Source organism: Tursiops truncatus, chromosome 15 (assembly GCF_011762595.2).
Source record: "Tursiops truncatus isolate mTurTru1 chromosome 15, mTurTru1.mat.Y, whole genome shotgun sequence".
NCBI classification, from domain to species: Eukaryota; Metazoa; Chordata; class Mammalia; order Artiodactyla; family Delphinidae; genus Tursiops; species Tursiops truncatus.
The window spans coordinates 42497737-42522324 of NC_047048.1; positions in this window are offsets into that span (position 1 = coordinate 42497737).

Below are 24588 nucleotides of genomic sequence, written 5' to 3' on the forward strand. Positions count from 1 at the left end.
TCAATCTGGCAGCACCAGCTCCCTTTATCAAGACAAGATTCTGTAATGGAGCTTTTTATTTTTTTTTAATTAAAAAAATTATCAGAGAGCATCCTCACCCAAGGCCACACCTTCTCTTCCTGGAAGCCCCACATCCAGTGACTTATCCATGTGGGGACAAAAAGGCCCTGCCTCCTCACCTCCCCAGGGTCAGTGCTGAAGGGTTGTCCACCTTCAGAACTCGCCAGGGGTTGACTGAGGCTTTCTGGGGCCTGAATCTCAGCTCAGGACCCATGCCGACCCCGCCTCACCCTCCTACTCCTTGGAGAACATTTTACAATAAACCTGCTCATGGGTCTCCGACTCTGAGGCTACTTCCGGGGTAGAGGAACCAGCCAAGTGACCATACTGGATCACTCTTCTGTCACATCCCTTACACTTGTCAACTGTCTCCCCCAACCATGGCAAGTCAATGAGCAGGTCTGCTTTCTGATGGAGGCTGGCTCTGCTTAGCTCTCCTCTCCCATCCTAGGAATCCCTCTGGATACACCAAAGCCACTACCTGTGACAGCAGATGCCCTTTGATTGATCATAATCTTTAGGGAGAATGTACCATCTCAAGGTATGGAGGAGAGTGGGAATCTGGTGACCTGAACTCCGTCTCTGCTCTGCCATTTCGACGCAGGGTGAAGTTGGCTGAGTCAATTTCCTGCTCTCTAACATAAGGGTAACAACCCTGCTTCAGAGGGCTATGGGCTGAATAAGCTAATATGGTTTCAACCAGCAGTTGTTGTTGTTGTTGTTGTTGTTGTTTTTAGCTGCACCACATGGCTTGTGGGATCTTAGCTCCCTGACCAGGAATTGAACCTGGGGTCACAGCAGTGAGAGCACCGACTCCTAACCACTGGACCGCCAGGGAATCCCCTGACTTTTTAATGCCGTCCTGCTCACCTTTTGTATACCCTGGGCTAAGGTAGAATTTACTTGCCCTAATGGTCAAGGGCATGCGTTGGCTTTCTTGTTGAACCTTGCAAAGTTTAGGGGCTCCTCAAAAGAGATATTTACCACCCTGGGGCCTCATTTGTCTGGTGGTGTCAGGCTTCCCCTCTGCTGACAGCCACTCTGCCTCCAGTTTCTGTCTGTGATTGTTAGTTTTTGACTTCGTGAGGCTGCCACGTTCTGGATCTTCCTCCCATCTTTTCCTCTGGTCCCAGAAATTCTTCTCAGCTCAGAAAAACATGGAGATTTCATGTGCTCATTCTCAGAATACGAGACCCAACCACAAAGTCTGCTCAGCTGGATAACATGAGAACAACAGGTCACAGCAGTGGTTCTCAAAGTAGGGTCCCTTGAACCAGTGTCAGCATCAGCTGCAAATTTGTCAGAAATGTGAATTCTTGGGCCCCAAAACAGATTTACTGAATCAGATACTCTGAGGGCAGGACTAAACAATTTGTATTATAACCAGCCCTCCAGAGGAGTCCTGTAAAGTTTGAGAGTCATGGTGAAGAGGGGCCCCAAAGGATATAGACAGCAGAGCTTTCTTGGGGAGATGTACAATAGTCTTAAATCCCTCTCCCCATGTGCAAATGGGAGTTTGGGAACTTACCTTAAGACAAACAGGTTTTCCGATATTGGTCCTATGTATGCTTTGGAAAAAAAAAACAAAAACTACACGTTCATGAAATTTTTAAAGCAAATGAATCTAGACTTGGCAAATTTTTTCCTGCCTGTCCTTAGCACTTCAGCTAAAAAAAAAAAGAAAGAAAGGAAGAAAGAAAGAAAGAAAGAAAGAAAGAAAGAAAGAAAGAAAGAAAGAAAGAAAGAAAGAAAGAAAGAAAGAAAGAAAGAAAAATGGTTGGTAAACTTTTAAGCCACATGACCTGGAAAAGACTCCACCTGCTGACAGTGGATCTGACCACACTGCAGGCAATAAAAGGCTGGCTAACCTGCCTTTATTTGCTTTCTGCTCAAGATAAACATTTATCACTGGGCGTATTGACTAACACCATATCACTTCCCTCCTTACACTTTCACAAAGGGAGCAGGCTCCCCTTGGGAACTCAAACCTTTGTGGGGCTCGAGACCCCAAGTGCTACCGTGGTTATGAAGCACTGTGGGATGCAGGGAGGTGTGGGACCCCCTCTGCCAAGGAGAGGCCAGTCGCTACCCTCCAGAGCAGATCTAAGGATTAGCAGATGCTCTGCCCAGGGGAGCCAATCAGGGAGCCAGACGGTTGCTAAGTGTGATGCGGGGGCCACCGCAGCTGCCTAAGGGCTCTAGAAAGTGGCTTTGCCCAAGTGCAGGTCTCTACTCCAGATGCCTGCATTATGCCCGCCCTGGGAAATAGGCTGCAAACAAACGTTCCATGTTTTGAAGTTTTGCTTTGTTTTTTCTTTCTTTTTTTTGCCAATGATGGGAAGTCAGGTCTAGAGAAAAAAAACAACAATATTGGCTTGATTTGCAAGTTGCAAAAGGCATATTGAAGAGTCACTATGGTCTGTGAAAGTTTTAATATTTGAGGTTGCCTCAGTTCCAATCTAGAAGTGGGGGAGGGGTGTACATGAGAAATAAGTGGGTAAATAGGTTTTTATTCACCACCAACTCTTTCTCTGATCTTTTGTTTGGTTGATAACCATTCCTGTAGCTAATAATGGGATGTTTGAATCTATACAGCTGGTGAATTAAATTATATTTTAAAATCGTGCATCTTACGAAAAGTATTTTTTTTTTATTAAACATAGTTTAAAGGGGTCAGTTATTTACACATAGCACTAACCCAACCTACTGTTTTCCACAAAAATTGTTGTGACAATTATATTTAACATTTTCTTACTTGCCATCTGTTTTGGTTCTGGAGAGAACCTTGGTTATCTGTCCTTCAGGGAACTGATGTGGAAGGATGGCTTTGGGGCTACACCTGTGAGTCCACGGACAGCCAGTGGGTGACATTAAGATCCCTGGCTGCAATTGTTTCTTTCTGTTTTTCTGCAGATATTTTCTTGCTTAAAAACGTAAAAGTCATCCTTTTTAAAAAACTGAGCAAAAGTGCTTTTTTCCAACCTTTGATTTTGAGATAACTGTAGATTCATATGCAGTTGTAAGAAATAATATGAAGAGATTCCATGTACCTTTTAGGTAATGTCTTGTAAAATTATAAACTACTGCAACAGGATATTTACATGGATGGAGTCAAGATATAAAACATTTTCATCACCACGAGGACCCCTCCTGTTGTACTTTTATAGGCAAAATCGTGTCTTTCCCATCCTAGCCTCTCCTTCACCCCTGGGAACCACTAATTTGTTCTCCATTTCTATAATTTTATCATGTCAAGGATGTTATATAAATGGGATCACACAGTATGCAATCTCTGGAAACTGAATTTTTCGCCTTCAGCATAATTCTCTGAAATGCATGCAGAACATGGCATGTATCAACATTTTGCTCCTTTTTATTGCTGAGTAGTATTCCATGGTACAGATGTACCACTTTTTATTTAACAATTCACTTATTGAAGGACATCTGGGTTGTTGTGGTTTTAGGCTGCTGTAAATAAAACTGCCATAAATATTTGTGCAGAGATTTTTGTGTGAACATAAGTCTTCATTCCTCTGAGATAAATGTCCAGGAATAAAACTGCTGAGTCATATGACAGTAGCATGTTTAGCTTTCAAAGAAACTGCTGAATTGTTTTCCAGAGTGACTACAGCATATTACCTTCCCACCAGAAATCTAAAAGTGATTCATGTTCTCCACATCCTTACCAGTATTTAGTATTGTCACTATTTCACATTGTGGTTTCAATTTGCATTTCTCTAATGGCTAATGATTTCCCTAATCCCAATTAATTCCCACATGCTTATTTGCAGTCTGTATATCCACTTCTATCTTCTATGAAATGTCTCTTCAAGCCCATATTTTTTTTTTTAATAGGATTGCTTGTTTTTTTACTGCTGAGTTTTGAGAGTTCTTTACATATTCTACAATACTAGTCCTCTTTGGACAAGTGGTTTGCAAGTATTTTCTCCAGGCTGTAGCTTGCGGTTTCATCCTCTTAACAGGGCCTTTCACAGAGCAAAAGTTTTTAATTTTGACAAAGTTCAATTTATAAATTTTTCCTTTTATGGATCATGCTTTCGATATCAAGTGTAGGAAGTCGTTGCCTCATGCTAAACCCCTAAGATTTTATTTTATGTTTTCTCCTAAAAGTTTTATAGTTTTACATGTTTATTTAAGCCCATAATCCATTTTGAGTTAATTTTTTTCTAAGGTTTGAGACTCAGGTCAAGGTTCATATATCACCTATGGATGTCCAATTACTTTCGTACCATTTGTTGAAATGATTCTCTTTGCTCTGTTGGATGGCTTTGCAGCTTTGTCAAAACTCTTTGGGGCGTATTTGTGTGGGTTTATGTCAGGTTTTTTATTCTGTTCTCTTGATCTTTGTGTCTAACCCTCTGCTAATTCCTCAGCATCTGGATTACTGTAGCTACAAATATGTCTTGAAATTTAATAAACTGATCTCTCCCCCTTTATTCTTCTTTTTCAAAGTCATTTAAATTACTTTAATTCCTTTGCTTTTTCATATGCATTTTGGAATAATCTTGCTTATAGCTATAAAAAAAATCTTCTTGAAATTTTGATAGGAATTTCATTAAACCTCTAAGTGAATTTGGGGAGAATTGACATCTTTACAATGTTGGGTCTTCCAATCCATGAACACAGTATCTATTCTCCATTTACTTAGATCTTATTGGTGTCTTTAATCAGTATTATGCAGTTGCCAGCATAGAAGTCCTGTATATGATTTGTTAGATTTATACCTAAGCATTTCTCCTTTTTTGGATAATTGTAAGTGGTATTGTAATTTAATTTTGTCATCCAGGTGTTCATTGCTAGTATGTAAAAATACAGTTAATTTTTGTGTGTTTATCTTCATCCTGCAGACTTGCTGAATTCACTTGTTAGTTCTAGGAGACTTTTTGTAGATTTCTTGGGATTTTCTATGTAGATAATCATGTTGTTTGCAAATAGAGGTAGTTTTACTTCTTCCTTTCTGATCTGTATGCCTTTTATTTACTTTTCTTGACTTATTGCACATGCTAGAAGTTTCAGCGCTAGGTTGAATAAGAACAGTGAAAGTGAACATCCTTGCCTTCTTCTCAATCTTAGGGGAAAGCTTTCAGTCTTTTACCATTAAGTATAATGATAGATGTAGATTTCTGTAAATGGTCTTTATTAAGTTGAGGATATGCTTGTCTATGGCTATTTTTCTGAGAGTTTTTACCATGAATGGGTATTGAATTTTGTCAAGTACATATTTTACATAGATTTATATGATCATGTGATATTTTTCTTCTTTGACCTGTTATTGGGGTGAATTACATTGATTTTCAAATCTTGAACCAGCCTTGCATTTCTGGAATAAATCCCACTTGGTCATGGTCCACAATTCTTTTTATATATCACTGTATTCTATTTGCTAATATTTTGTTTAAAAATTTTTGTCTATATTCACAAAGGACATTGGTTTGTAGTTTTCTTTCTGAAATGTCTTTGTCTGGTTTTGGTATCAGGGTAGTACCAGCTTCGTAAAATGAATTAGAAAGTATTTCCCCTCTTTTATTTTCTACAAGAGATTAAGTAGAATTGGTATTAATTTTTCTTTACATATTTGGTAGCATTCTCCAGTGAAACTACCTTGGACTGGAGATTTCTTTTGTGGGGGAGTTATTAAATTACAAATTCAATTTCCTTCATAGTTACAGTGCTTTTCAAATAATTTATTTTATATTGAGTGAATTGTGGTAGTTTGTGTTTTTCAAGAAATTTGCTCATTTTGTTTAATTTGTCAAAGTTATGTGCGTTAAGTTATTTGTAGCATTTCCTTCTTCTTCTTTTGTTGCCTGCATGATCTGTAGTGATACCACTTGTTTCATTCCTGATATTAATAATTTGTGTCTTCTCTTTTTTTCTTTATCAGCATTGCTAGAGTTTAATCAGTTTCATTGATCTTTTCAAAGAACACACTCTTTTTTCATTGATTTTTCTCTATTTTCTATTTCATTGATTTTTTATCTTTATTATTTCCTTTCTTTTGTTTGCTTTGGATTTATTTTCTATTCTTTCTCTAAGTCCTTGAGGTAAAAGCTTATATTATTGATTTGAGACTAACTCTTCTCTAATGTGTACAATTAATGCTATAAATTACCCTCTTAGGACTGCTTTAACTGTGTACAACGAATGTTGATATGCTGTATTTTCATTACTCAGTTCATTTTTATTTTGACTTGAGAATTCCTTTTTGGCCCATTATTTAGGAGTCTGTTGTTTAGTTTCCAAGTATTTGAAGATTTTCCTGTTACCTTTCTGTTATTGATTTCTACTTTTATTCCACTGTGTCCAGAGAACACACTCTGTATGATATCAAATCTCATACAATTTTTGAGGTTCATTTTATGGCACAGAATATTGTCAAATTAGTATATGTCTCATGAGCTGTTGAAAATAACGTGCATTCTGTTGTTATTTGGTAGCGGATTCTGTAAACGTCAGAGATCCCAGGAATTGATGGTGTTGTTCAGTCTTTCTTTTTTTTTTTGCTCAGTCTAGCTGAAGGTTTGTCGACTTTGTTGATCTTTACATAGAACCAAATTTGTACTTTGTTTCTTTTCTCTACTGTTCCTCTATTGTTTATTTCATTTATCTTCACTGTAATCCTAATTATTTTCTTCCTTCTGATTGCTTTAGACTTAGTTTGTTACCCTTTAGGTTATTGATTTGAGGTCTTTCTCCTTTTTTAATATAGACAAACACTGACAATTTTCAATATTTGCCAATATTTTAAGGGAAAAAAAAGACTATATACACACAGGTTTCAGCCTGTGACCTGAGATTTCATATCTCCCTTACAGCCTGGTTTCTCTAAATATGCAGGTCAAGCATCCATTTTAACTGCTGAAGCAAGAAATAAATCATGTTCATGCTTTTTAAATTAGTTATAAATTTGAATAAAATTAGAGTGGCAAGAAGGGAAGTTCCATTTCTGTTATATGTTCCTGAGGTTGGCCTTCTAAATGTGGCCTCCCTCAACAATGGTGAAGTCTCCTGAATGTAGATGTCATTCTACCCAGTCTTGGGTTTCCTTTCTCATCCACATCTTGCATGTTTCTCTTGTCCTTTTCTTCCCAGTACCTACTGGTCATACATTGCTTATTTGTTCACACAGACATTCATTCATTGATAAGTTCACTCACTCATTCACCGAACCAAACTTACGAAGTGGCTCTACAATCAGGTCTTGGTGTGTGAGGACATGTGAAATAACCTGAATCTTGACCTTGAGAAGCATTGTCCACAAGTGTCCCACTTGTCAGGAACCAGCCGCAGGAGCACAGGCATCCTGCCCTTGACACGTTACTTACTCCTCAGCCACATGCCTCGTATGCGTAAGGTTGCTAGAATACGGGGCATAACAATAAAAGAGAGTCTTTTATTTTTTAATAAACTAACCAGAACACTTCTATTGAAGTGAGTGTAGAATCCTTTAGAACAGTCACCTGGAAAGGCTAAACTCTTCCTCCCTCGATGTTTACAATGGTTTAGGAACCTGTAGCACACCCGTCAGTACCTTGGCCCTATCCCAGGGGTCACATGCCAAAGGATCTAAACATGCAGGAGGCTTCACCCTCTCTCTACCTGAAGGGATTCTCTGGAGCATTTGGGGCAGGCTGGAAGTTCAGGGGTACCAACACCACAGAAGTTGCCACGAGTCAAACAGAGCAGGGATGTGGTCGGTTAATACCCAGCTTCTCACCCTCGGAAGGAGGATTCTGAGGCATGAGTTACACAGTCATTCAGAAACTCCCCAATTGGTGTGAACCCTAAATTTGTAAATATTTTAAAACACAGTTGCTCACAATTTGTGTTTTAAAATATTTACATACTTATACGTGCCTATATTATGAGCCAGAAGGATATACTGGTGAGCCCTCAGGGGTTGGGGCACAGAGGTGGTGGGGAGACTAACTTTTATCGTTTTTTGGCAACTCGATTACCTGGATTTTAGGCTCAATTCTGCAGCTAGCTGTGTGACCTTAAGCAAGTTACTTAACATCTCTGTAAAGTGGGGATAAGATAATGACGGCACGTACCTTAGGGTTTATTGTGAGGGTCATGGGAGCAAACACACGGCAAGTGCTTACAACAGTGCTTGGGACGGGGTAAGCATCTTCTAAAGGTGTTATCATTATTATCATTGCTCCTATGCATTTCATTTCTTTTTGCCACTTGGAAATTTGTGCCACATTTACATAATTTTCAAAAAATGCATAACTTGAAAACTTCTGTAGACATGTGACAGGGTAGTTTTTGGACAAAAATCTATCAAATTTTGCATTTGATCTGTGCATGCTATAGGATACTTTATCTGCACCCTCAACTTTATAAAGAATTTAAGAATGCCATGATATTTTTTAGATCGTTAAATAACATAAAGAGAGGAAAAGCTTTCGGGAATATACCAATAGCTGATTTTTCCGTTCGGCTCCCATGAGAAACTTCCTCTATGCCACTTTTACAATGTGCTCTTCATAATCATTTATTTCTTGTTTGGCTACTGGAGGGTTTTTTTTTGACTCTGATTTCTGTGTCCTAAGTAATTCAGGAAACAGTGATATCAGCCGTCTGCAAGCCTTTGCAAGGGAAAACCAATTACTTATCAGCTGAAAAAAAATTAATCATTCCCTAAAATTGTTTGCTGACACTGAAATCCACACTGGGTGCTTGTACCGAGTGGGAACCTGTAACCATATCATGTTCTGAAAAACAAATCAAAGCTTAGGAGCATTGGGGGAGTATGCGGAATAAACCACCCTGCCCCCGGCCTCGCCCCAAAACACCACCAACAGATTACAGTAGCCTGGTGGAGCCGTCTGGGGCCAGAGGTTGCTCCCATTCATTCTGTGGAAAGTAGCACCACACTCCCACCACACACGCCACTTCACACCCCAGCGCGGCAGCTGTGTTTGAGCTGGCGTTCACCACCTCGGAACAGCATTCAAGTAGAAAGACCTCACAGGGCTTTTTTTTTTTTCTTCTTCCTTTAACTGGGAATCCGCAGAGTGCTATATTGAAATATCAAACATTGGTAATCGTTTTAGCGGTCCTGTTAGTTTGGATAAAATGTCTTTCCTATGGTAGCTAATTGCTTGAATATCTGCAAACTGATATCCTCTTTGTAGACATTTATGCTGTCCTCTTTTTATAACTTTATTTCATTTTCTGTTCATTTCTGATGTTGACTCAAAGGGCCTTTATCACCTCGCGCTGATAATCTGTGCTTTATGGCTGCTGGTGTGATTGGGAGCAGTTGAAGCTGCGTGCAAAATTACACACATAAATATTTGAACAGGAAAAAGAAAGCCTGATGTGGGCCAAGAAAGAAATGCATTTCGACAAAGAGTGCCGCTAGAGGGACCTTGACTCTAAACCAGGACCAAGCAAGGTCACCCTGTCCTTGCACCATCTGTCCGGTGGGTACAAGTGCCACAGCCGCTTCCAAAGAGCCGGGTCACTCCAAGCCAGATGACACAGGGTGGCCAGCCAGGGGCCACGCTGGCAGCCCTGGGACGTCATCGTGGTGGCATCTCTGCGCTCAGGATCACTCAAGTCATTCCCTCTGCGCGGAATAGATTTGTTCTTGCCGGGAATTAAAGACCTGGGAGGTTTTAATGAGTTTCCCGGGCCGTGCATCTGGTCACCAAACCTTCTTGGGGGTTCCAGAGCCATGTTGCTGTGTGGCTGCCTTGCCCGTTTTTGCGTGGGGGCCTGTCCCCCTTTTTCACGCTTCTGGTGAAGAGCTGAAAATAAGTGCAAAATGGCATTCGACTTAGAGAGGAAGGGCACCAAGGAAGCAAACGTGGAGGCAAACAGAGCAGCTCGTTGGGCAGCATAGCTGCTGCTGGCCGCCGTTGTCCCTGACAGCCGGGCGACACGCCACCACCTGTGTTTGCACACCAGCTTTCCCCGATCTGCGAGAAAATGGCCCGGCCGGTCACATGGCAGCCAGATCGGCCCGGCACCATGGGAATACAAAAGCGGAGCTTTTAGCAGAGTTAATCATTAATGCGCCTCTCTTTGTCTGGTCCGGAGTGCTGACAGCGCTTTGATAGCCGTGTTTGCCATGGGGGGTGCTGGGCGCAGCCAGGTACTAAAGAGCCCAGCTCCCCTCAGCGGGCCCACGGGCCTGAGCCCGACCTGCACGCTGCCCTCCACCTCAAGCTCCCAGCACACCCCTTGGGCTTGTTCCTGGACTCCCACCGTGAGGCCCGTGGGAGCCCCGCTAGCCAGGCTGGGAGAGGTGTGGTGAGGAAAGCGTGTCACCCTCCCGGCCCCATGTGTTATCTTTCCCCCGACCAGAAAAACAAAACAAAACAAAAAAGCTAACCTGAGTATGTTTTTGGTTTCTTTTAACGTGGGCCAGGGATGGACTACTTTGGTATAACAGCAGGCAGCGTGATATTCCCAAAACTTAGCGTAGAGATTCACCCATGGGTATATTCTGATATTTCCATCTCAGCAACTAAAATACAAGTGTCCCCGACAGCTTTTTTTTTTTTTTTTTTTTAACGGAAAATCCCATCTTAACAGCCTTAAAAGTAAGTAGCTCGGATGTCGAGAGACTGGAGTTAGGGTAAATGCAAACCATGTGAAGACCCCCTGGCTTCTGACTCTGTGAAGCTGCTCCTTCCCAGGAACAAGATATCAAGCCCCCCAAATCCCTGCTTTTGCCTCCAACCTGCTGAAAATGTCTTTTGGATTCGTGCAGTCAAATCACTGCCAGCCCCCTTGAAAACATGATATAAACCATGAATGTCCCATTGTCCTTTAAGAACAATTGAAAATACGCAAATCAAAAGTCCATCTTTGAAGCCTGGCTTACAAAGGAAAAGAGAGTTTTAAGTTTGGGCTCATTACAAAGCAGAGCTTTTGTCTAGGGGTTGATCGAATATGAAGACATCGTCAGTAAAGATATTAGCCTCAAAACATGGTCCTGCCATGTGTGCCCGTGTCTTCCCTGGGCAGAGTCAAAATACCTTTGAAGATTTTATCCAATTGGTCTTTACAACATCTAGGGCACACTGGAGGATGACAAATTTTATTGCCATCGTTTTTTTTTTAACAGATGAGGAAGTGAAAGTTGACCGGCTTCTGCTTCCTCATCTTGGAACTGTAACTACAGATGGATGATTGAGATGATTAGAATCCCAGAAGGATTAGACTGTGCGACCCATGTCCTAGGCAGGCTCACTGCTTGTTTTTTTTCTTTTCCATGTTGCACCCTGCGTCTTGCTGCCTGGCTTTACTCTTAAGGAAATTGTTTAAATCCCTCTTAAGTTTCTTGGTCACCTACTACGTACCACAGAGCATTTAGCTCTGGAGGGAATGTAAGTAGAGACAATATGGTTCCAGCCACCAAGAACCAGCTCAGGAGAAAAGTCACACAGTGCAAATAAATCCAGCACCAGAGGAAAATGAGGGCAGCACTTAACTGACACAGGATGAAATGCCCAAGTCCTGGCATCCTGGGAGAGCTTTGCCCCAGCTCTGAGAACCCTCCACAGAGAGGAAAAGTGGGTGATTTCAGAACGCCTGGACGTTAGAATGTGGAGAGCATCCAATTCAAATAGTGTTATCAGTTTTAACATAATCAGCAGGGGCTGTGGTATAATCAGCCTTCGCTTTTTAAAATGTTTTCTGTCCAGGGAGCATGACCAAATTTTACACCCTACATTGTCCATTTCATCACAGTCTCATCAACCACTGATTTGTGGGTAAAGTTAGAGTCGACGCTACTGTAAAAATCCATCTTCCTGTACTATGTGCATTTGGTGTAGAACATGGTCTTCGTCTTTGCAAGGGGCAAAGCTGTTGGCTGATCATGCATTCAACCAAATATACTTCAACGTATGCAGGGAGCATAAGAGAAAAATATTCTGTTATTTTGGAGGCAGAATTATCTGACTTAAGATTTAACCACAAATTAAATGATCATTTGGGGAAGATGATGGAGGTCGAATGATGCACTGATGATGATGTATTGATATTAACTGATGTTGACATTCTCCTGTCATTGTTGAAGTGGATTCAATCCATAGAGAAGGATGGATCTGTGGTGTGCTTCATCCCATCTCCTGGGGGGAAGACAGAAGTCTTAGTTCACCCCAAATGCAACGCTTAAATCGAGAACTTGAGTACAGGGACTTCCCCAGTGGCACAGTGGTTAAGAATCCGCCTGCTGATGCAGGGGACACGGGTTTGATCCCTGGTCCGGGAAGATCCCACATGCCGCTGAGCAACTAAGCACATGTGCCACAACTACTGAGCCCTCATGCCACAACTACTGAAACCCACGTGCCTAGAGCCCGTGCCCCACAACAAGAGAAGCCACTGCAATGAGAAGGCACGCACCGCAACAAAGAGTAGCCCCCGTTCGATGCAACTAGAGAAAGCCCGTGCACAGCAGCAAAGACCCAATGCAGCCAAAAATAAAGAAAGAAAAGAAAAGAAAATTAAAATTTTTTAATTAAAAAAATAAGTTAAAAAAAAAAGCATTTGAGTACAGGTGGTTTATTTGGAATGTGATTCCAGGAAGCAGGGTGAGGGGAAGAGAAGTGAAAAAGGGAAGGGAGGGTGTGTTGATCAGGTTACTGCTGTGAAGCCTGGCACTTAACCTGGGAGGGCACCTGGATTATTTGCCCACGAACTCCTGCCCTCCATGGGGGTACAGACTGTCTGGCAGTCTGAGCACCCCACGAACAGGGGTACACATCCCTCTGTTCAGAGAACACCCCCGCCCCCCAGAGGAAGCATTCACTGTGTAGGAGAGCTGTCTGCAAGTGACCTCTGTGGAGCCAAAGGGCGATGGGCAGGGGTGTGCAGCCAGGACAGACTTCACTGAAGCAGAAGTGGAGGGAGAGAAGGGAGGCTGGCACTTGAGTCCGACTGAGGTCAACACAGCTTATCAGCAGAGCCCTAGTCATGGACACCATTAAACACAGGATAATCAAATGCCGCTTCTCAGAGGAGACGCAGTTCTCTTTGGTGCCTTCTGTTCGCAATGCAGGCACATTTGAACATGGAGAGTCAGGCTCCAAAAGACCCGGATGTCCAAGTAGTTTACTTTAAAACTGCAAGAAAGCCATGGTCAGCTCTGGGAGGGTCCCCTTCAAAGGGTTTGCTTGTGCCTACTTGGGCCGTATGCTTCCCAATGGAGCTCATTTGCCCAGAGCTTGGAGAGCTCACTTGGCTTGGCCGTGGTCGTTTTGGAATGAAGGGCCCAGAAGTAGAGTAAATGCATTTATTTATTTGTGTTCATAGTGTATCTAGAGTCCTGATGCCTCTCTTGGCATGGTCACTTTCCTGCATTCTGTTCAATGCAGCCAAGCCCCTTGCAGCAACTCAAGCCTTAGGGCGGTGAGTCTGAGTGTGGTCCCTGGACCAGCAGCATGAGCACCACCTAGAAACTTCTCAGAAATGCAAATTCCAAGACTCCACCCAAGACCTACTCATTCAGAAACTCTTGCTGGGGGCCCAGGCATCTGTGTCTTAACCAGCCTACCAGGAGACCCTAAGGCGGGTGGCAAGAGCACCACCAGTGGTGCGGTTCCAGCCGCTTTGCTTTGACGACCTCTGCCCCCACTCCCGTCCCCCACTATTCTCAGTTATATATATTTTTTCCGGCATATTCCTCAGTTTTCAAGTATGTTCAAAGTTACAATATCAACTTACTAGCAGCTTTCCAAAAGGAGAGATTACCCTGATGGTACTGTACACATCCCCCATTAAAAACTAAGCAAACCAAACCCAAAAACCACTTGGAAAATGAAATCCTGGGAGACACAGTCGTTTGGGATGCCCTCTCTGCCCTCGCATCCGACTCTAACAGCCCGAAGGCGGTCTGTTTGTCCTGGGAGAGTATTTTCTTCCCCATGTCCTCTCTGGACCAATCTTGAGCACAAGAAGGGTCAAAAAAGTCCTTCTCCACATGGAGCAGAGTGGAATTCAAGCAGATTCGGGGATGTGTTCAGGGCAGTGAGGAGGGAGACGAGGTCAAAACTGCAGCACCGATCCCCCTTCTACCAACCGGACCATACGCTCTGTGAATGGTGGGGGGGAACCTGCGTTTTCTCATTCCCCCTCCCCTGAGGTCTGTGTGCCTCTCAGGATGTACGTGTCTCACCCTGGGTTTTGGAAAGATGCCCTGGATACACAATGGCTCTGAAATGCAAACCAATGCATCTCCCGGTACTCCAGGTCGGCTGAAGACCCATTATCTATCCCAATGGCAGGAAGACTGGCCCTTTGCAGACACTGAAAGGAACAATGTCAGTCTCAAGGGGGGGCCTCTTCTGATGGGATTTTTAACGATATGTTTGACTATACACACATTGCAGGTTGGGTTCCCTGGGAAGCAGACACTGAGATGGAAACTAGCAGGATGCTTATTAGGGAGTGAGCTCTACACCTGGGCAGAGGGAGCCCCCCAAAGCCTTGGCTGTCCCCATGGGTTGGCCTTCCAAGTCGTTCCCCCGGGGACAAGGATGCTGGCCTGCACCTCAGTGTTGATTAGACTCTGGGTGGGAGATGCCCTTGGGAAGGGGCAGGGGCCACAGATAAGGCCTGCCCTGGAAGGAACCCTTTGGGATGCATCCCAGGTCCAGCAGCACGGTGGAGTCTGCCTTGTCTGTTGACTTAAGGATGGACCCTCACAGCAGAGGAACCCTGCACCATTCTGATCTCCACTCACGATTTTGGACAAGCTTTTGGAAAATCATCTAATGTTTTATTCTTATTGCAAAAAAAAAAAAAAACCCAACAAATCAGCTAAAAAGTAAGACTTCATTTTCCCTAGTTTTAAAAAAAGCACAAAGAAAGTATACTCTTGTGCCTTTTGTTGCAGCAATTACCTTCCCCACAGAAGGACTTATTTCTTAGGAAATAAGTCCTTATTCTTATTTCTTAGGACTTATTTCTTAATTTTCTCCCTCAATAGTCAAGTGGAGGGAATTCCCTGGTGATCCAGTGGTTAGGACTCTGCGCTTCCTCTGCAGGGGACCCGGGTTCAATCCCTGGTCAGGGAACTAGGATCCTACAAACCACGTGGCATGGCCAAAAAAATAATAGTCAAGTGGAGGATAATTTCTTATTCTCTGTCTCTATTAGTCCCCAGAGAAACATTTCAAACATAAACATACATTCTGGATATTTTCATGCCACATCCAGATTTGAAAGTTTACTTGTGATGGGTTTAAGGGTTGTTTGTCAACAATTTAAGATCCTTAAGATAAATCTAAAACAATTAACCCATTCATAACAGCAGACTTGGATAGCTCAAGTGCCCATCAGTGGTGAAGGGATGAACATGGTACATCCAAGCCTTGGAATGCTACACAGCAAGAGAAAGAAGGGACTGTTGATACACGTAGCAACATGAATGACTCGCAAACATTACACAGAATGAAAGAAATCTGGTTTAAAAGACTACATACAGTGTGATTCCAATTATATGAAGTTCTAAAACAGAAAAAACTTACCTCTGGTAAAAATAGTAGTAGCCTTGGGAAATGACTCACAACAAGATAGACTGGGAAGGGGCAGGAAAGAACTCTCTGGGTTGCTAGAAATGTTCCACCTTGACAGGGACTTGGCTTACACAGATGCCTACATTTATCCAACTTCAGTGAATGGCAAATGCAAGGTTAGTGCCTCTCACCACAGGTAAATCTTTACCTTAAAAAATTGCACACAAATATTGAACTCTAGTCATAATAAAATGCATGCTAACATGTTCAGGGGTGAAATGCATGCGTATGTAAAACTTATTTCAAAATGCAACAAGAACGATGGTGGATAGGGAGACTGTGTGTGAGAAAATAAAGGGGAACGCCAGTAGTCACGGGATCTGGGTGGTGGGAGCATGGGCGCTCATGGAAAAGCTCATCCCACTCTTCCTTGCATTTGAAAATGTTCATTATATAATCCTGGGGGAAAATCATTAAAAATAAGTTTACCTCTCTCCCATTCCTGAACTTACCCATCCTGCTGGTCATCGCAATCCCTGAGCCATGATGGCAAAACCCTTTTCTTCTGCACAAGACTCTTGGGAGGCTTTTACACTGGTGGTGGGAGAATTTCATGAACACTTTGGAAGTACGTCATTAAAGGCACTGCTTGGTGTGGACTGGAACCAAGCTGTGCATCTGTTTAGAAGATGTTGGGTCATGCCCAACAGCTGGATCATCTTGAGACCAGCACATACAGGGAGGTTCTTCCATCATCTCCGGACATGTACAGAGTGTGCATCTCTGCATCCAGTGATGAGAAAGCCTAGTGGAGCAAACTCATGGGCTATGTTCCGTGTCTTGAAGTAAAATAATTCTCACTTGTTATGGACTGAATATTCATATTCCCCTAAAATTCACCTGTTGGAGCCCTAACCCCCAAGGTGATGATATTTAGAGGGAGGGTTTGGGGGGATCATTAGGTTTAGATGAGGTCATGAGGGTGGGGTCTCCATGACGGGATTAGTGTCCCTGTAAGAAGAGATCAGAGACCTTACTTTCTCTCTCTCTCTCCTCTCTCTGTGTCCCTCCCTTGTGATGATACTGAAAGCCAGGAAGAGAGCTTTCACAGGCACAGAGTCTGCCAACACCTTGGTCTTGGACTTTCAAGCCTCTGGAACTGTGAGAAATATATGTCTATTGTTTAAACAACCGAGTCTATGGCATTTTGTTATAGCAGCCCAAGCAGACTAAGACATCATTGTTCTGAACCAACTTCTAGATTCAGGCTCATTCTAAAGACCAGGCTTCACTAAATGGCCTTAAGATGTTTCATTGTTTTACCCACTGGTATGTTACACGACATCTTCATTCCTGGTTCTACAAGGTAGTGGTGAGGACACGTGTCCCAAGGCACATCCACCACAGACAGGGGAGTGTCCAGGAGAAAAGGGGTGGGATGGGCAAAAGGACCCAGGTCTAATGTCCTGGAGGGGATGCTGATTGGTTGAAGGAACTTCCAAAGGATGCAGCATGTGAGTGTGGAGGAAGCCAGAGCTGCTACTGCCTTAGACACAGGTTTACAGAGGTCAGAAGGGGAGGAGGGCACATGGTGGAGAACCTGTGCCCTTGGAAAGTTCGACAGGGAAGGGTGAAGTGGATACTGAGAGTAAAAACTGCTAATATTTACTGAGCTTTTATTGGTGCCCAGAATGACTCTACAAACTTCACACTTATTCTTAGAGCTCACAAAAAAATTCTATGAAATGGGTGATTATCACCTCCATCTAACAGACTAGGAAACGGAGACTCACAGAGATGAGCAGGGCTCAGTGTCACGCAGCTGCCACGTGGGTGGAGGGGACCCTGACTGGGGCTGGACCTCCCGGCCCCCCATGTGAGCCCACCATTACAGCCCTGACCCTCGGCTTCCCCTGTGGTCAGTGGGGCTCATGATGGCTGCCCAAGAGGGGCCTGGGGGATTCAACGGGTTGGGGTGAAGAGCATGAATGTGTTTTGGAAAATGAAGATCTCTCCAAACATCGGAAGCTGTGATAGTTGTTCTCATCTCTTCTATGGAAGAGAGGTTACTCTTTGATCAGCTGGTAGAGCATCCCAGGCATGGCACCGTGGAAGCTTCTCTAAACCAAAGGGGACTAGTGGCCGCTGGTCACACAAGTGGAGTTGAAGCCTCAGATGCTCACTGGCATGAGTCACGGTTTTGCAGGCAGGTGACACTGGCAGTGAAATGCTGAGAGGATCTAAAGAACACCTGCCTGCCAGGGAGGCCCCAGCCGCTCATCTTCCACAGTTGCCCCCTCAGCGGCCGGAAGCGCCCAGATGAGGCTTGACAGCCTCATCCATCTTCAGCGCGAGGGCGCGGTGCTGCGCTGCCTCTTCGGTGGGCGCCTCGCCCTCTTGACCGTGGCAGCTGCCTTTCCAACGTCCTCACTTAGAACATGGGTGGTGAGGAGGGACAAGAGACCCCCAGGCTGCTTGGGGCCACCTGCTCCATGCTTGTTTACAGATCTCCTCGTCCCCGCACCTCCCCCAACCCCCTGCCGTGCTGGGCACCAGGAGCCTTCTGCGTGCTCAGCAGATGTTTTGTCCATGCTGTCTTCACAGGTTCACAGGCAAAGCTTTTTTCTTTCCCTTTTTTGATACCAAGAACCCCCAAACAGCTGTCCAATCGGCTGCATGCTGCTAAGAACACATTCCCTCTGCAAACAACAGTTTCATCTGCAGCTGTCCTCAGACCTGATCCCCTCCTCGGTGCCCCACCCCCGGCCTCTTGCCAAAAATGTCCTCAGGAGAATGCCAGAGAAACTGAAGCTGCAGATGCATTTTTTTACCAAGTTCTGCAGCCTCTTGAAACTCAACAGGGTCCTTTGTGAAGCTCCGGCTCACCCAACATGGGGGGCCTCTGATTTCCCCACCATGTGGTGGCCCTGGTGCCTAAAAGGGTCATTCTTGCCATTGAAAAAACCCAAGAGAAATTCTAGGAAACTTGAATCACCTGAGTGTAACCTCTCTGTCCTGTACCTATAGTTGTCTTTTCTTCCTGACTCTAAGACCTGGGTGTGAAAGTGTTTCCTCTGTGATCAGAGATGTCAGTAAAGCCCAGGATGCCCAGACAGGGAATATTTCAGAGAAGGAGGACTGTAAAGAGGCCAAGAAGGTGTGTGGAGATGATGTTGAGAGGCCCAAAGCCATAATTCTTACGCCAACCTTGAAATGGCCGCCATCTTCCCCTGTGCCGTGGACAAGCCTTCCCATCCACTCCTGCTTTGGAGCTCTCGTTCCTTCTCTCCATCACTATCCATCACACTCTGAACCTGGGCCTTGACCCTCCCCTCTTAGGGTCAATTGGCCCTGGAGGCTGAGCTATAGGCTTGGCCTTGACATCTTATTCAGTCCAAGGAAGCTTTCTTTTTCTCTCATGGATGCTGTAATTGGCCTATTTACAAAGGGCATAAAAAGAAAAATATGGATAAGATCAGAGTCATCCATTCTCAACATTGGAAAACCAGCTTTAAACCCTGTTCTATAAATGGAGTGACTCTATTCTTGCTCTGGGATACAGCAGACAGAACATGACAATATCTGTCGCTCTTGGACCTGGTGAAATGGACAAAGCACTGGGCTTTGAATAAGGACATGTGGGTTTGAGTTCCAGCTTTGCCAGTGGTCAGTGTTTTGGGAAAGTCACCGACCTTTCTCTTTAAGTACCTCAAAAATAATAGACATAATCATAATAGCCACCACTAACGTCACCTGTGTGTCTCAGTTAATCTTCACACGTTGGGAGGTAGGTGTCTAGGGTTCAGGTGTGAAAAACCAAGGGCACACAGTGGGGCAGTAGGGGACAGGATACTTAGGGATCTGCCATTCCCAGGGGTCCTTCTGTAACCACACCCCAGGAAGGCACTGATGAGTCTCACAATAGAAACCACCAGCGATCAACAAGAGGCACTTGCCTTCCAGCTGTCAGCCTTGACAGCAGCCCTCAAGGTGCTCCACTCAGCAAAGGGGGAGACACACACCCATGTCTCTGGATTTGCACTGCTGCCTCAGACCCAGCCTCCCCCCGCCATCTCCATCCTGCTTTGCTGCACATCCAGCTGGTGCTCTGCTCCACATTCTTGTCTTTTCTGAAGGCTCCTCTCAACAAAGGCCCTGTTCTCCACCCAGGCTCTGCTATTTCAAGTAAGTGCTTCTCCTGGTTCCACACATCTGTGGTGGTTTGTGCTGTGTCAGTTCAATTTACCTGGGAATTATTTACAGAATCCCCTCCCCTGTATTGCCCTGGGGTAGAATTGGCCCAACGAGAAATTTGCACCAGTTCTGAGCTGCAGAAGCAAAGCACTGACCGTTACCAAGGGATTGGATAAAACAGACACGACGATGGACAGAACTGCCTGGTGGGGCTCGGCTTGTCCTGATTCTACTCTGTGTCCAGCTCAGCTTCCAGACTCTCAACTCTGCTGACCAAGAAGCAGCTTGGGTGCCTAGAGTGGTAGCTACACAGAGAAACAGCTTCCCCTAGATCTTTCCCCAAACTCCTCCACCACAACCCCTCTTCTGTGGCCGGTCATGCTTGTCTTTTCCGATGGACTGGTTGGGGATGCTTCTCTGATCTTCCCATCCCCCTTCCAAATCTTCACTCCCCCAGCTGCTCCCAGAGGCATGGTAAGTCCAATCCTCTCCCGTTAACATCCACTATAGCCCTGCTTCCTGCCCATGCAACACCCCCAAGTCTTCCCAGGACCACCAAACAGGAAGAGTAAAGAACATCACGAGATACCCTGGGTACAAAAGAGAATTTATTTTACTGAACTGTTTTTATAACAGAAAACTCCATCTTGGGTTATTCTTGTCACTGCATATTCTTCAAAATGCAGAAATCCCTTCATGAGACCAGCAGAAACATTTCTCAGTGCCTTACTTTCTGAAACCTTCCAGGTGATCCGTCAAGACAAAATAGACCTGAGGGCTAAAGCCTAAATCAGGAACTTTCCCCGCAGAGATGAATGATTCCTGACACGTGCGGCTCTCCATAAATGTCAAACGATATTGCAAAATTCTAAAATGATAATTATCTAAATTCACTCTCAACATCGAGGACTGGCAAAAGAAAGGGCCGATGGGAAATGAAGAAAGAGAAGTTACAAAATCAACTGAGCTAGAAGACACCTCCCCCGAGAGGCAAGGAGGCGGGTTATGAGAGGAGACGGTGGACCCTTTTGAAGTGTTCTAGAAGTAACGCCCAGGGTCTAGGTGGCCAGCACCCAACCTGCAGTGGCTGTAAAGAGAGTGTGTCAGGTGACAGGTGGGCTCCCACACTCCTGGGTGACCTTACCTGGTGCATGGGGAGGGGCCTTGAGGAGAAGGATCAGGAAACAGGAAGGAATTAAAATGTCTCCTACCAGCCCTGGAGATAAACCTTTTATAGGGGCAGGCTGAGCAAGAATTTTTTTTCAAAGTTTGTCCCAGAAGAACAAAGAAGTCATTCTATTCCTCTATTACATGGTGGGGTGGCGGTGGAGGCAGAGGGAGGAAACTTCTACTCAGAGCTTTCAGGAAACTAAGGCAGCCTTTGAAATTCCCATTTGGAATTTAACCACCAACATTTGTATCTGCTCGGTGACGCCGGGACACCCAGAAACCCCAAAATGGCTGATGGGACGGAGCCACAAGCCACCCCACATGGCACAGATGAGTGATGCCGAGAGCAGATGCCAGGTGGGGAGCCCCGGCCCCGGGCATGACACCGGCAGAGGCAAGTATGTAAAGAGGGACATTCTGAGGCGACAGGAGTTTGGGTTGCCCAGCGCATCCAGGAGAGTGGAGGGAGATGAGACGGATTTAGAAGGAGGGGTCACATGGTGAGGGACTCACAGGTCCTGTAAGGAGGGCAGACTTGGTCCTGAGGGCTCTGGGCTTCATCCACCGACCATTGGCATCCTTTACGTGATCAGGCCTGTTTCTGGAGGCCAGATTTGCTCAGAAATAATACCACTACTATTTCATCCCTGAGTTTTTAAATTGTACCCCAAAATCTTGAGGCTCCAAGTGTCATTCTTCTTTGGGATTAGCTTGTTAGCAGAGGTCCAGTCCTCTGGTCCAGTCCAGATTTATGGAACATCTCTCCCTGAGAGGTCTGGCAGAGCAGAGGGGCTGGGCTCCCCGACCCAAGCTATAGAGGGAGGTTCCAAAGGTGAAGCAACACAGAACCGCTGCCCTGAGTCAGAGCCCCAGAGGAGCCAGAGCTTGTCCAGAACTCGGCTTGGGTGAAGAGGGAGGAAATCTCAGTAATCGAAGACATAAAAGCCCACTTGCAGGGTCTCCTGGAGCCGAGGCCCTTCATCTGCACAGGGCAGGTGCAGATCATCTCTGCGATCACAGGAAGTCCTACAGGACGGAGCCACGCTGGACACTGACCTCTCCTATCACAAGCGATACAAAACACACCCATGTTTGAAATCATCTCCCCACACCCCACGTCGCCTGTTGTTTTTCAACAAACAGGGAATTCTGGAAAAATTCTGGTATCCGGGGACCCTCTTTTAATTGGCCTGTTTGATGTCCAGGAGCCCAGTCTCCTTTTCTTACCTTGTTCATATCGGTGTGTTCATGTTCCATACATGTCTTACATGTGCATGTGTATCTACACGTGTGTGTACTCACACGATAAAGCAGGGTTCTCGTTCATGCTTCACCCGAGGCCGAACTAAACCATTTCCTTTAAACAAGCTGAAAATTTTCTCATAGTTTCCAGCGAGGAGGCTGAACCAGCTCACTGCCCATGCAGCGCACAGTGGCCATCCTCCTAGGGCCTCTCCGGACCTTGTCTCGTTTCTGTTCTGAACACAGTAGAGTTGCAGCTTGGGGATTCTAAAGCAGGGGTGCAGGGCACAGGTATGGCTCAAGGTAACCCCTGGAAAAATCTCTGAAATGACCCTGGAAGGCGATGCTACATTGAGCCTCGCTACGTACACCTCCACTTGTTCCTCCTCCAGCACTAGAAAATGGTCACCTCTTCACCCAGCAGCTGGGGAAAGATGGGCTGGAGGTCCGGGATCCATTTGTCCGAAACACAAGAATCCTAATAGTTGGTGAAGCAGCTCCTTCCTGGAGAAACAGGTGGGGACCCCAACCAAGGAAGCAGCAAGGCTGCAGGAGGACCCGCTCACCCAGCAGGACAGCAGTCAAGGCAAGACAGGGACCTCAGCCTAGGGCGCAGGACGCAGAGACGCCAAGGGCACACATGACGTGCCACCCCTGTGCTGCTGCTGTGCCAACCGCCCACACAGAAGCATAGTCACCCTCACACCACACCCCCCTGCCTCCCAGAGCCAAACTCCTGCCAGGCCGCTGGGCTGGGTCTCCAGAGTCCCGGTTGCCGGGCATCCACGTGGGCAACGTCGGCACCACAGAGGTAGAGCCTGCCCCCATGTCCTTCCTGTGCCGGCCCCGCCCCTCACCAGGTGGAGAGAGTATCTCCCTGTGACAAAGCAGGCGACGCCACTCTCAGTCTTAAGAGGAGATGAGTCCTTTTTTCCAAGTACCTGAAAATAGAAGTGGTACCAAGTCGACATTGCGGGGAGTAAGTAAAAGGGCAAGGGCACCAAGCCGGGTGTTCAGGGGCCAGGCCCAGGGCTCTGGGTGAGAATGCCCCGCCAAGCTACGTGACTCAAAGTTGTATTTTGTTTTGTTTTGTTCCCGTAGCATGAGGGAGGAGAGTGAGTGTCCACAGGAAGGTGATGGAGAATGGGATTGTTTCTGCACTGATCTGTGGCAGACACTGGGGGTCTCTCATCAGAAGGGGATCCACGGAGCCACATTACATGATCCTAATCACTGTAGGATTAAAAAAAAACAATGTTCACTGCCTTAACGCTTCAAACTTCATATGAAGATTAAGTGCCAATAGGAAAACACTTCTATATTTCCATCCAGATGTTTTCTGTCCCAATCAGTGATTCAGGACAGCTAGGGGCTTAATATATTTCTGTTTGCCTTGCTTTCGTAGTACATGGTTTGGAGTCCAGAAAACATGTGCTTGGAGTATTTTTTTATATTCTTATATTTATAGTCTAGAAATGATTTTGAGATTGGGTTTGCAAGTAGCACGCACACCCCACTGAGCTGGAGCACACTGTCAACCCCACCACGTGAAGGTGTGCTGGCATCAGCCTCAGAGTACAGCCATACCTGCCTTCACTTGTCACCGAGGAAGACTTGGAGATTTCAGATGGATTGTTCGTTAAAGAGTATCCCTTGAAACTGCTCAGGGCTGCAAATCAAAATTTTATACAGACTGTGCAACCAATAAAACTTTTTAAAAATAGTATGCTGAATGTAACATGATGTAACTTTTTATATAATAAAAGCAATATGTTTATATGTTAATCATAAAATCATCATACTGACTCTAGGATAAGTAAGTGTTATCAACTTAAACTAGTATACCAGATAGTTATTAAAGTCATAAAATATCTCCTTTTTCAGTTTTATAGATTGAGGTCTCTGTATAAGAATGTATTTGAAAATAGCACCAGTGACTTAAAACAAAAAGAAAACTTGAGAACCAGAGGAATAGTCCAGTCTCCCCATTTTACAGATGAGGAAAATGAGGACGAAAGAGAAGAATTAGTGAGTCGTAGAGCAACTTATCAGCAGAGTTAAGACAAGTGTGGTAGCTTCTCTCTCTGAGTCCAATAAGACTTCTTCTGTTTTAACCAACTACTTCTCTCCCCTAGAAGCTCAGAAATGAGCTGGGATTTCCAATTCACTTCTGAAATAAAAGTACACAGAGAAGCTCTGTGGTATGCCTAACCACAAATAAACAAAATCTTAACATAAAATAAAATAATTTTTAAAAGTTGTAAGGGCTAATTGACATACAATTCTTCACATAGCATGTAGACAAGCAGCCAGACCCAGGCCTCTACAGCAAACACGAGCCACCATGGGAACAGACACCCTGCAGGCTCAGAGCACACAGTTCAGCTGTGTCCTTGACGGCAGGAATCTAGGCCAG